At 39.8% G+C, this 9711-nt stretch overlaps 3 long non-coding RNA genes across 5 annotated transcripts; 1 reads left to right on the top strand and 2 right to left on the bottom strand.

Moving 5' to 3' along the window:
* The first annotated feature begins 2665 nt into the window (after positions 1-2665).
* On the top strand, positions 2666-5655 carry LOC111947341. Of its 2 annotated transcripts, XR_002873149.1 has the most exons (3): positions 2666-2703; positions 5159-5238; positions 5317-5655. It is a non-coding gene; the product is annotated as an uncharacterized LOC111947341 (long non-coding RNA). The 2 variants fall into 2 exon arrangements; XR_002873148.1 differs by lacking the exon at positions 2666-2703 and having other exon boundaries at positions 5141-5238.
* LOC110013949 lies at positions 3727-6718 on the bottom strand. Of its 2 annotated transcripts, XR_002873151.1 has the most exons (3): positions 6681-6718; positions 4146-4225; positions 3727-4067 (listed from the first exon to the last, which is right to left on the bottom strand). It is a non-coding gene; the product is annotated as an uncharacterized LOC110013949 (long non-coding RNA). The 2 variants fall into 2 exon arrangements; XR_002873150.1 differs by lacking the exon at positions 6681-6718 and having other exon boundaries at positions 4146-4460.
* On the bottom strand, positions 5293-6386 carry LOC110013948. The gene is made up of 2 exons (XR_002873152.1): positions 6021-6386; positions 5293-5934 (listed from the first exon to the last, which is right to left on the bottom strand). It is a non-coding gene; the product is annotated as an uncharacterized LOC110013948 (long non-coding RNA).
* Positions 6719-9711: the final 2993 nt, after the last annotated feature.

Genomic DNA, 9711 nt, shown 5'->3' with positions numbered 1-9711 from the left:
CTTCTGAGCCCAAGTACTTTTGTTCTATGGATATAAAGATTACAGTATTGATATTTCAGCAAATTGGGGTAAACATGTTTGTGATTAATGAGAACACAGTCTACATACAAAGGGAGTTTAGGTGAAGCTATTGGAAACATGTAATGGTGTTGCTGAAACACGATTATGTTTTTTTTTTTTATTTCTGTCTGCTTTTGGCAAATTACTTTTTCATTCATTCTTCTTCTAAACTGGTTTTGTCCCTTTCGGGGTCACAGGGCTGCCAGAGCCTATCCCGCTTACTTGTGGGCGGAGGCAAAGCTAAAATAACAACATACCACTAACTCAAAAACTGCCAAATCCAATGTGTGCCCATAAAAGTATAGATTTAGAAAGTAGATAGTGGCATATAAACAGCATTAGCACACTCATTCAATCTTAGACTGTTCTTATACTTAAATAGCAGATTATTTACAAATAATCTGTTGTGGATTATTGTGGATTACGTTAAATCACAACTGGTTTTGGCCAGTTTTTTTCATGTTACATATTGGTTGATGTTGACATCAGGTGACAGCTGAGTCTATGGGAAAATCATTTTCAGTTACATTTCAAGTGAGACCAGGTAGGACACTCGATCTGCTTCATGTGTTGATTTGCTCAACTCAAACTCCATTCTAGGACAAAGAAAGTTTCCAAAAACAAGAGAACGTCTGAAGTTAAACTCAGCAAAGAAGTAAAAAAAGGAAACACTGAGTGATCTGTTTCAACTGGAGGTTTTATCTCTGAACTATTTTAGTTTGAACAACTTTCACTTTGTAACAAATTTGAATATTTAAAAGAACATCTGTATGTTAACATAATTTCCCGCAAAAAACAAAACTACCTATTACTGAGTGACATTAAAGCGATAACTTCAAGAACCAAACTGGATATTTTAAAAAGTTTAGGACATTTGGCTGCCAAACTCTACAAAAGATTAGGGCTGCCCCCCCCCCAAAAAAGAGGATTTTCAAGAACATGTTGAGAAAAGGTAGCAGAGTGAGAATGGTTATTCTGACCAATAGAACGACTGAGTAATAGCTGTTTATTTTTCTATAGTACCGTAAATTCCGGGTTATAGAGCGCAACCGATTACAAGCCGCACCCACTCATTTTCATGTATTAAGCTTGCTTCTTACATACATAAGCCGCGTCTGTGTACAAGCCGCATGCATTACACAACACCGTCAGCCCGAAAAAGCAAGTCCTGACTCCCAGATTGGGTGCAAATGTGGGAGGAGACAGCCTTGCATCAGCTCATGAACTTGAATTCAACCACATCTGCCAAACAGCATGGATGTCACTTCTGTTCACAAGTTCCTCAGTTATAGTTTTTATTTTATTTTTTACTTATTGACAATTGAGGTATCATACATAAAATTACAAACAGTAACCATATAATCAACATTACATCCCTCAGTTATGATGAGTATATTTACCTTTGTGATTCCCCATTTCCCATGAGTCTTAGGGGCTAAAGGCGGGGCCAACGCCCGGGTCGCCATACTGTTGTACGTGTTTAAGAATGAGCAAGGAGCACCAGTGGATGGAGGGGCGAACGGGAACAGCTCTCCTTCCGCTTGTGTCGCGGCAGCATTATGATAGTAACAGGGCTGGTTAAAAAGACACACCAGTAAAATAAAGCAGCGGCGACTGAAAAGCGCGCCTCAGCGCGGCGCGTGCCTCAGAAGTTTCCTTCCACAACAAACACTGTTGCTCCGTGGATGCCTATGCGCTCCGCGCTCGCCCCACGCGCTCCTTGTCTCCCCTTCCTATTTTCTCCGACACCCCTGGCCAGGGCGGCTACAGGGAGGAGCGCTTCGTCCCCATTGCGCCGGTGGACCGAGCGAATCGTGTCTGTGCAGAGCAATCTGACTTAATACTGTACGTTTTGTGTATGAAGGGAAGATGTGTTGTTACGTGTGGGAGTCTTCAGACTGCCATCGGTCCCGCAGCTCAATGTGAACGAGCAGCAGGAGAACATGTCTCCAGCTCACGGGCCGGCTGTGGTCGGTGTGAGCTTTTCAAAGTAAAATTCCGCTCAGTCCTTAGAAAACGTTAAAACGATCACGTCAATTTGTGTTTCCAGTCGTGTCCCGACAAAATAAAGGCTGATTGCAGCTTTTCCTGCATGGATTCATGTTCATCCAGGCTAAATGTTGTTAGCGCCTGTTAGCCTTCACCTAGCCATACTTCCGGCTTTGTTCTGCCACAAAAATGCACTGACCACACAGATTAAAAATAAAATAATGAGCGAACAGGCGTGTATGGTGTCAAAATAGAGCCTAAAGTATTGCGCATCAAAACAGTAAAACCGCGCATCAAAACCCCAAATCTGCGAATCAAAATGCATAAATTGAGAACCAAAACCCACAATTTGCAACCAAAAGCCTTTCCCCAAAGCACAATCCTATTTCTCAGCTGCCGATTTGTTTTCTCGCCATTCTGAAATCCTGTTTTTGAGTTGCAGTTTTATTTTGAAACTGTCTTTTTGAGTTGCGCTTTTATTTTTTGAGTTGCGCTTTTATTTTTTGCGGTTTTGATTCTAAAACCTGTCGACACGTAAAAACAGCGACATGTCAGTCAAGGGGAGGGGAGGCGGGACATCCCTGATATCCAGAAGCTCATTGGCTACCGAATAAGACCGAGTCTTACGTCAACAGACCAGTTTAGAATGTGCCGGTAAGTTTCTCATGTTTTTCATATCTTTTACTATATTAAAAGATCAAAATTGTACTTTATTTAACCAGAGGACGCCAGCACATTCAGATGAGGAGCTCCACCAGTAGCTGCTAGTGAAAAAAGATGTTAGAAAGTTAGATGTTGCATGAAAAACTACCACCATTGTTCTCCTGTGTTAGCATGCTAGCTAGCTCAATGCTAGCGGGGTATCCAGCTCTTCTCATGACTTTTGTGGATTAAACAAAGTACATTTTTTACCACAGTGTCAGGATCAGTCATGTCAACCTGGGAATAATTGCCCGTGGATTGTCACTAGGGTTAATCAAATAGTTTTTTAAGAAGTACATTCATCATGTATATATAAGGTTTTTCAATATTTCCTTAGGGATTACACAGATGGATTGAACAACAAAGCAACATATTGCTGCAAGAAAGTGACACCTTTCCTAGTTTGGGATCAAGTTAATCCCTATTTAAAATAAATAAATAAAAGAAACACAATTTTTATTTGAAGTACCAGAGCAAATTTCCCACAGGTGGGATCAATAAAGTTTTTCTGATTCTGAACTGTATTCCAAAATAATTTTCTCAACCTTAAAGATTGCAGGTTAACACAGGAAGTTACCTTTCACAATATGCAGCTACTGAGTAGCAATTAAGGTGTGTGTGTGTGTATATATATATATAAATATATACACACACACACTCATTTTAACTGTCTTAAATACATTTTTCTTTGTGTGCAGGATGCTGTGGACATTGGACGACAGACTTACTTAAACCAGGCAGAGCAGGAAACTGTTGGAGTTGTTGTTCCCTCTGTGGCTTGTCCTCTCTCCTCTCAGACCTGTTCAACCCTTGTGGGACATCAGAAAACCATGGCCAAGACATTAACATTTATGTACTGATCTATGCATGTCATCACAGCAGGATGTAACAAAAACTAACAATGTGAACAGATCTCATCTGCCTTACAAAATACTGCCCCCCTTAAGAAAATAAATGGCTAATAATCACCACTGGTATTTTGTAAAGCTTCATTTTTTAATGTTTGACCATTGAATGTGTTTTGTACAAAAGACTGATGGTTTTGCAAAGATCTTTGAAACACAGAGTCAAGTGCATTAGATTCTGTGAAATTCTGAACCACAATTCAGAGAAATTAAAATAACTGTTTTTAAAACTCCTTAAAAGACTTGAGGTGGAAAAGTCACTGTTTTCGTACAGGCACTAAGAAATGGGAAGCAGACAGTGTGGTCAAAATGGACAACTATTTTAAAGGCTTCTCTTTCAGTTGACAGGAGATGTCTGTGAGCCTGCTGGACAGCCTTTGCATCACACTGGGACGTCTTTGGGGCCTGCATCTGGAAAGAAACAAAAACAGCAAAGTTAATTAACCAAAAAAAGAAGAGAAAAATTAAGATTAAATTTTTTTTCATTACCTTAAAGAAGATGTAGACATCCACGTCGTAGCTGCCTCAGTATTCCTGCCTTTTTTGTTATGGCATGCATAACAACGGCCCTTATAGAAAACAACAGACATACAGCAATAGTCAATTTTAAAACCACCACCCAATTAAATATACTAATAATTCTATTGATGTCTAATACTGGAATAATTTTAAGTGGAATAAAACACGTTTTTGCTGGTCTGCTACAATTTACTCTGCTCTGGTTCACTCGAATACCGGACTTCTGCCAGTCTGCATAGTGCAGACGCATACATTTTGAATAATATGGGACAGCAATATTGTTTCTCTGTTCAATAATTCCCTCTGTCTGTATCCCTGAAAAATATTGAGAAACCTTATAGGTTATAACATATTTGATTAACCCTAGTGACAATTCACGGACAATTATATTAAAAGATCAAAATTGTACTTTATTTAACCAGAGGACGCCAGCACATTCAGATGAGGAGCTCCACCAGTAGCTGCTAGTGAAAAAAGATGTTAGAAAGTTAGATGTTGCATGAAAAACTACCACCATTGTTCTCCTGTGTTAGCATGCTAGCTAGCTCAATGCTAGCGGGGTATCCAGCTCTTCTCATGACTTTTGTGGATTAAACAAAGTACATTTTTTACCACAGTGTCAGGATCGGTCATGTCAACCTGGGAATAATTGTCCGTGAATTGTCACTAGGGTTAATCAAATATGTTATAACCTATAAGGTTTCTCAATATTTTTCAGGGATACAGACAGAGGGAATTATTGAACAGAGAAACAATATTGCTGTCCCATATTATTCAAAATGTATGCGTCTGCACTATGCAGACTGGCAGAAGTCCGGTATTCGAGTGAACCAGAGCAGAGTAAATTGTAGCAGACCAGCAAAAACGTGTTTTATTCCACTTAAAATTATTCCAGTATTAGACATCAATAGAATTATTAGTATATTTAATTGGGTGGTGGTTTTAAAATTGACTATTGCTGTATGTCTGTTGTTTTCTATAAGGGCCGTTGTTATGCATGCCATAACAAAAAAGGCAGGAATACTGAGGCAGCTACGACGTGGATGTCTACATCTTCTTTAAGGTAATGAAAAAAAATTTAATCTTAATTTTTCTCTTCTTTTTTTGGTTAATTAACTTTGCTGTTTTTGTTTCTTTCCAGATGCAGGCCCCAAAGACGTCCCAGTGTGATGCAAAGGCTGTCCAGCAGGCTCACAGACATCTCCTGTCAACTGAAAGAGAAGCCTTTAAAATAGTTGTCCATTTTGACCACACTGTCTGCTTCCCATTTCTTAGTGCCTGTACGAAAACAGTGACTTTTCCACCTCAAGTCTTTTAAGGAGTTTTAAAAACAGTTATTTTAATTTCTCTGAATTGTGGTTCAGAATTTCACAGAATCTAATGCACTTGACTCTGTGTTTCAAAGATCTTTGCAAAACCATCAGTCTTTTGTACAAAACACATTCAATGGTCAAACATTAAAAAATGAAGCTTTACAAAATACCAGTGGTGATTATTAGCCATTTATTTTCTTAAGGGGGGCAGTATTTTGTAAGGCAGATGAGATCTGTTCACATTGTTAGTTTTTGTTACATCCTGCTGTGATGACATGCATAGATCAGTACATAAATGTTAATGTCTTGGCCATGGTTTTCTGATGTCCCACAAGGGTTGAACAGGTCTGAGAGGAGAGAGGACAAGCCACAGAGGGAACAACAACTCCAACAGTTTCCTGCTCTGCCTGGTTTAAGTTAGTCTGTCGTCCAATGTCCACAGCATCCTGCACACAAAGAAAAATGTATTTAAGACAGTTAAAATGAGTGTGTGTGTGTATATATTTATATATATATATACACACACACACACCTTAATTGCTACTCAGTAGCTGCATATTGTGAAAGGTAACTTCCTGTGTTAACCTGCAATCTTTAAGGTTGAGAAAATTATTTTGGAATACAGTTCAGAATCAGAAAAACTTTATTGATCCCACCTGTGGGAAATTTGCTCTGGTACTTCAAATAAAAATTGTGTTTCTTTTATTTATTTATTTTAAATAGGGATTAACTTGATCCCAAACTAGGAAAGGTGTCACTTTCTTGCAGCAATATGTTGCTTTGTTGTTCAATCCATCTGTGTAATCCCTAAGGAAATATTGAAAAACCTTATATATACATGATGAATGTACTTCTTAAAAAACTATTTGATTAACCCTAGTGACAATCCACGGGCAATTATTCCCAGGTTGACATGACTGATCCTGACACTGTGGTAAAAAATGTACTTTGTTTAATCCACAAAAGTCATGAGAAGAGCTGGATACCCCGCTAGCATTGAGCTAGCTAGCATGCTAACACAGGAGAACAATGGTGGTAGTTTTTCATGCAACATCTAACTTTCTAACATCTTTTTTCACTAGCAGCTACTGGTGGAGCTCCTCATCTGAATGTGCTGGCGTCCTCTGGTTAAATAAAGTACAATTTTGATCTTTTAATATAGTAAAAGATATGAAAAACATGAGAAACTTACCGGCACATTCTAAACTGGTCTGTTGACGTAAGACTCGGTCTTATTCGGTAGCCAATGAGCTTCTGGATATCAGGGATGTCCCGCCTCCCCTCCCCTTGACTGACATGTCGCTGTTTTTACGTGTCGACAGGTTTTAGAATCAAAACCGCAAAAAATAAAAGCGCAACTCAAAAAATAAAAGCGCAACTCAAAAAGACAGTTTCAAAATAAAACTGCAACTCAAAAACAGGATTTCAGAATGGCGAGAAAACAAATCGGCAGCTGAGAAATAGGATTGTGCTTTGGGGAAAGGCTTTTGGTTGCAAATTGTGGGTTTTGGTTCTCAATTTATGCATTTTGATTCGCAGATTTGGGGTTTTGATGCGCGGTTTTACTGTTTTGATGCGCAATACTTTAGGCTCTATTTTGACACCATACTGGCATGCTTAAAGATGTGTTCAAAAATACATGAGTTGTTGCTTGGAGTTGAGTATGCATTCAACCCATGCTATGAAACTGAAAGTACGTTCAAGGCGGCTGCCATATAAATCCATAAATAAGCCGCATCACTAAATAAGCTGCGGGGCTGTAAGCGCAGGACAAAAGTAGCGGTTTATAGTACGGAAATTACGGTAATCAATGGGACTTGGCCTTTTTGGAGCCAGCGGGTACTTCCTGTTTGTAATGCGATGGGGAAGGAGTTGCTCAGTCCAGTTCTCTGTATACAGTCAATGCTCTGGACGCATTGGATGAGAAGCCCAAACTGCAAAAGGTTCAATATTCCAATCCTGTTCAGATGTGGACTTTATGTGCTGTGGTCAAAGGATGGAGCTGTGTTAAAGCTATCAGCCAATTACCATGGGGAGTTGTAATAAATATATTTGTTGTTACTTTTCTGTCTTTGGTTCATAGCTAAAAAAGAAAAGTGGATCTCAAGTTGTAGTTTTACACAATCACTTGTAGGGGGACGGTAGTTACATGTTGGTAACAGATCACAATCCCAAAGTCTATGACATTTTGACTCATTGTTGTGGATCTCCTGGGATTTCCAGGCAGCAGGAGGAGTGCAGAGGGTTTACTGCAGGGATGGATTATAGAGAGCAGATCCATCCTTCTTAGACTCTCATCAAACCAGGTTGGGTAATTAAATTATTAAAGCCTGGCTCATTACTTTTCTGTTTCATTTCTCATTTTTCCTTTTGTGATGTAGTGCATGTGGACAGAGATCAACACCTGTAGGAAGGCTGAGTGGGTTTCCAGCTCCACCGTAAAGGTGCTGCTCAAGTGACGCAGCGGCTCCAGGAGTTCAGGGGTCAGGGTGAAAAGGTAGAGCCATCAGAGATGCGCTGGGTCAAGCTCTCTAAGTCAATACAGCTCACCCTGTCTGACAGCTGCTGTAACACCTTCCTGATCCTCAAGGCCAGCGGACAAAGGGAGGCGGGGGGCTGCACTTCATCACTGCAGAATGGCTGGAGGGGTGGAGGCATGTGTCCGAGGGCCCCTGTGGAGGGATTCAAATGAGGCACTCACTGCTGTTGACCTAGCCACAGGCCATGTATGTCACCAGCACAGCCATCAATACAACCATGTTACTATGTTTGTACTTCAACTGTATGCGAAAACAGCTTCAGATGAACTTGGAAATAGTTTGTCTTTTAGACTTTCACTCTGATGTAAATCTATTTCAGGCTTTTGTTCATGGAGAGAATTATTTATCTTTAATCTTATCTCAATGCTTGAGCAGTGCTGCTTTGAGCTTTGAGGTTGGGCAGGAGGCTGTGGCAGCTAGAAAAGATTTTTTTTTAAAATTAAGATGGAAGATGGAAGTAGTTTGTCTGGTGGCACAAGGCCTTCATCTCCAGATTGTTTTTAGCAAACTCCTCCTTCAGTATCAATTCTCCTCTGTTCCACTTTCCATCCACACACGATAAAACAGCTTGAACTTGCTCCAAATCGATAAATCTTGCTCCTCTCCATGTGGTCTCCTAACACACAGGATCTCCACCTTCTCTCCATCATGTCAACCAACTATTTAGTTTTCTTTCAAAGTTCCTAATATAAGTAATTTCTTCTCTTTGCCTTCTTCGTCTGTTTCTTCCACCATTAGAAGTCCGATTTCCACCACAACCCTGCAGGTCAACATCACTAGTGATGTTTGATGTTTTTTTGAGCAACAACTGATCCAGTAAGAAAGCTCTGTTTGAGATTCACATGATTGATTTGGCTTTGAGTTTATGTTGAATGCCCTATCTGATACCAACCTTATACTAAGGATTGACACTGGATTGTGGCCACATGTGGTTACTGTGAATTGAAAAAATGGGTAAAAAAAATCTTAAGCTAAATGACGAGATACTGTTGAAACTGCATGATTTTACCAGTGTTTGGTCCACTTCTGTCATTGGTCCTCTCTTGAGAGCCCCATGTGTGACAGAAAACATAGCCAGATAAAACCCAGTCCAAGGGACTTTCTTAGTGCAAATGCAATGAAAAACAACAAGCTGGGATCCTAATTTTGGAAATGTTTGGGGACTAACTAGCTGAAGACCCAAAACTAGACTGGGAGCATTTCTTTGACCTGAAGAACAAAGGAAATCCACAGCTTTACCCTTCCACTGCAATGTTTTAGTGGAAGAGCTGTATTTTCAGATATTATTTATCCAAAGTGTCCAAATATGGGAATTCTAAAGCTCATCCATATGTTCAAAACTTCAGTGATAATCTAACCCTTGTGCTATCTTAGATGACCCCACCTTTCCATTGACGTGTTCTCCCTACCATGACAAAGGTGGATAAAGGTGGAAAGATTTCATGTTATCCATGGACACCAGTGAAGATCACAAATCATTGAAGAAAAAAGGTTCAGAGCACTGTCTAGTGGGTCTAGATGACCCAACTTCCAATGTTAAAGTGCCTAGGATAGCACAAGGGTTAAGGTGGTGCTGTAAGTGATCTTCTTGGTGGCTTAGACATTGAACGCCATAATGGTAAAGAGCAAGAAACTCTTTAAGGACTAATAGTTACCTTCCCTATAATGAAAGACCCACTCCAA

This window comes from Oryzias latipes, chromosome 4 (genome assembly GCF_002234675.1).
Source record: "Oryzias latipes chromosome 4, ASM223467v1".
In the NCBI taxonomy this organism is placed as follows: Eukaryota; Metazoa; Chordata; class Actinopteri; order Beloniformes; family Adrianichthyidae; genus Oryzias; species Oryzias latipes.
The sequence above is the reverse complement of the archived record's forward strand: the minus strand, read 5'-3'. Positions and strand labels throughout refer to the sequence as shown.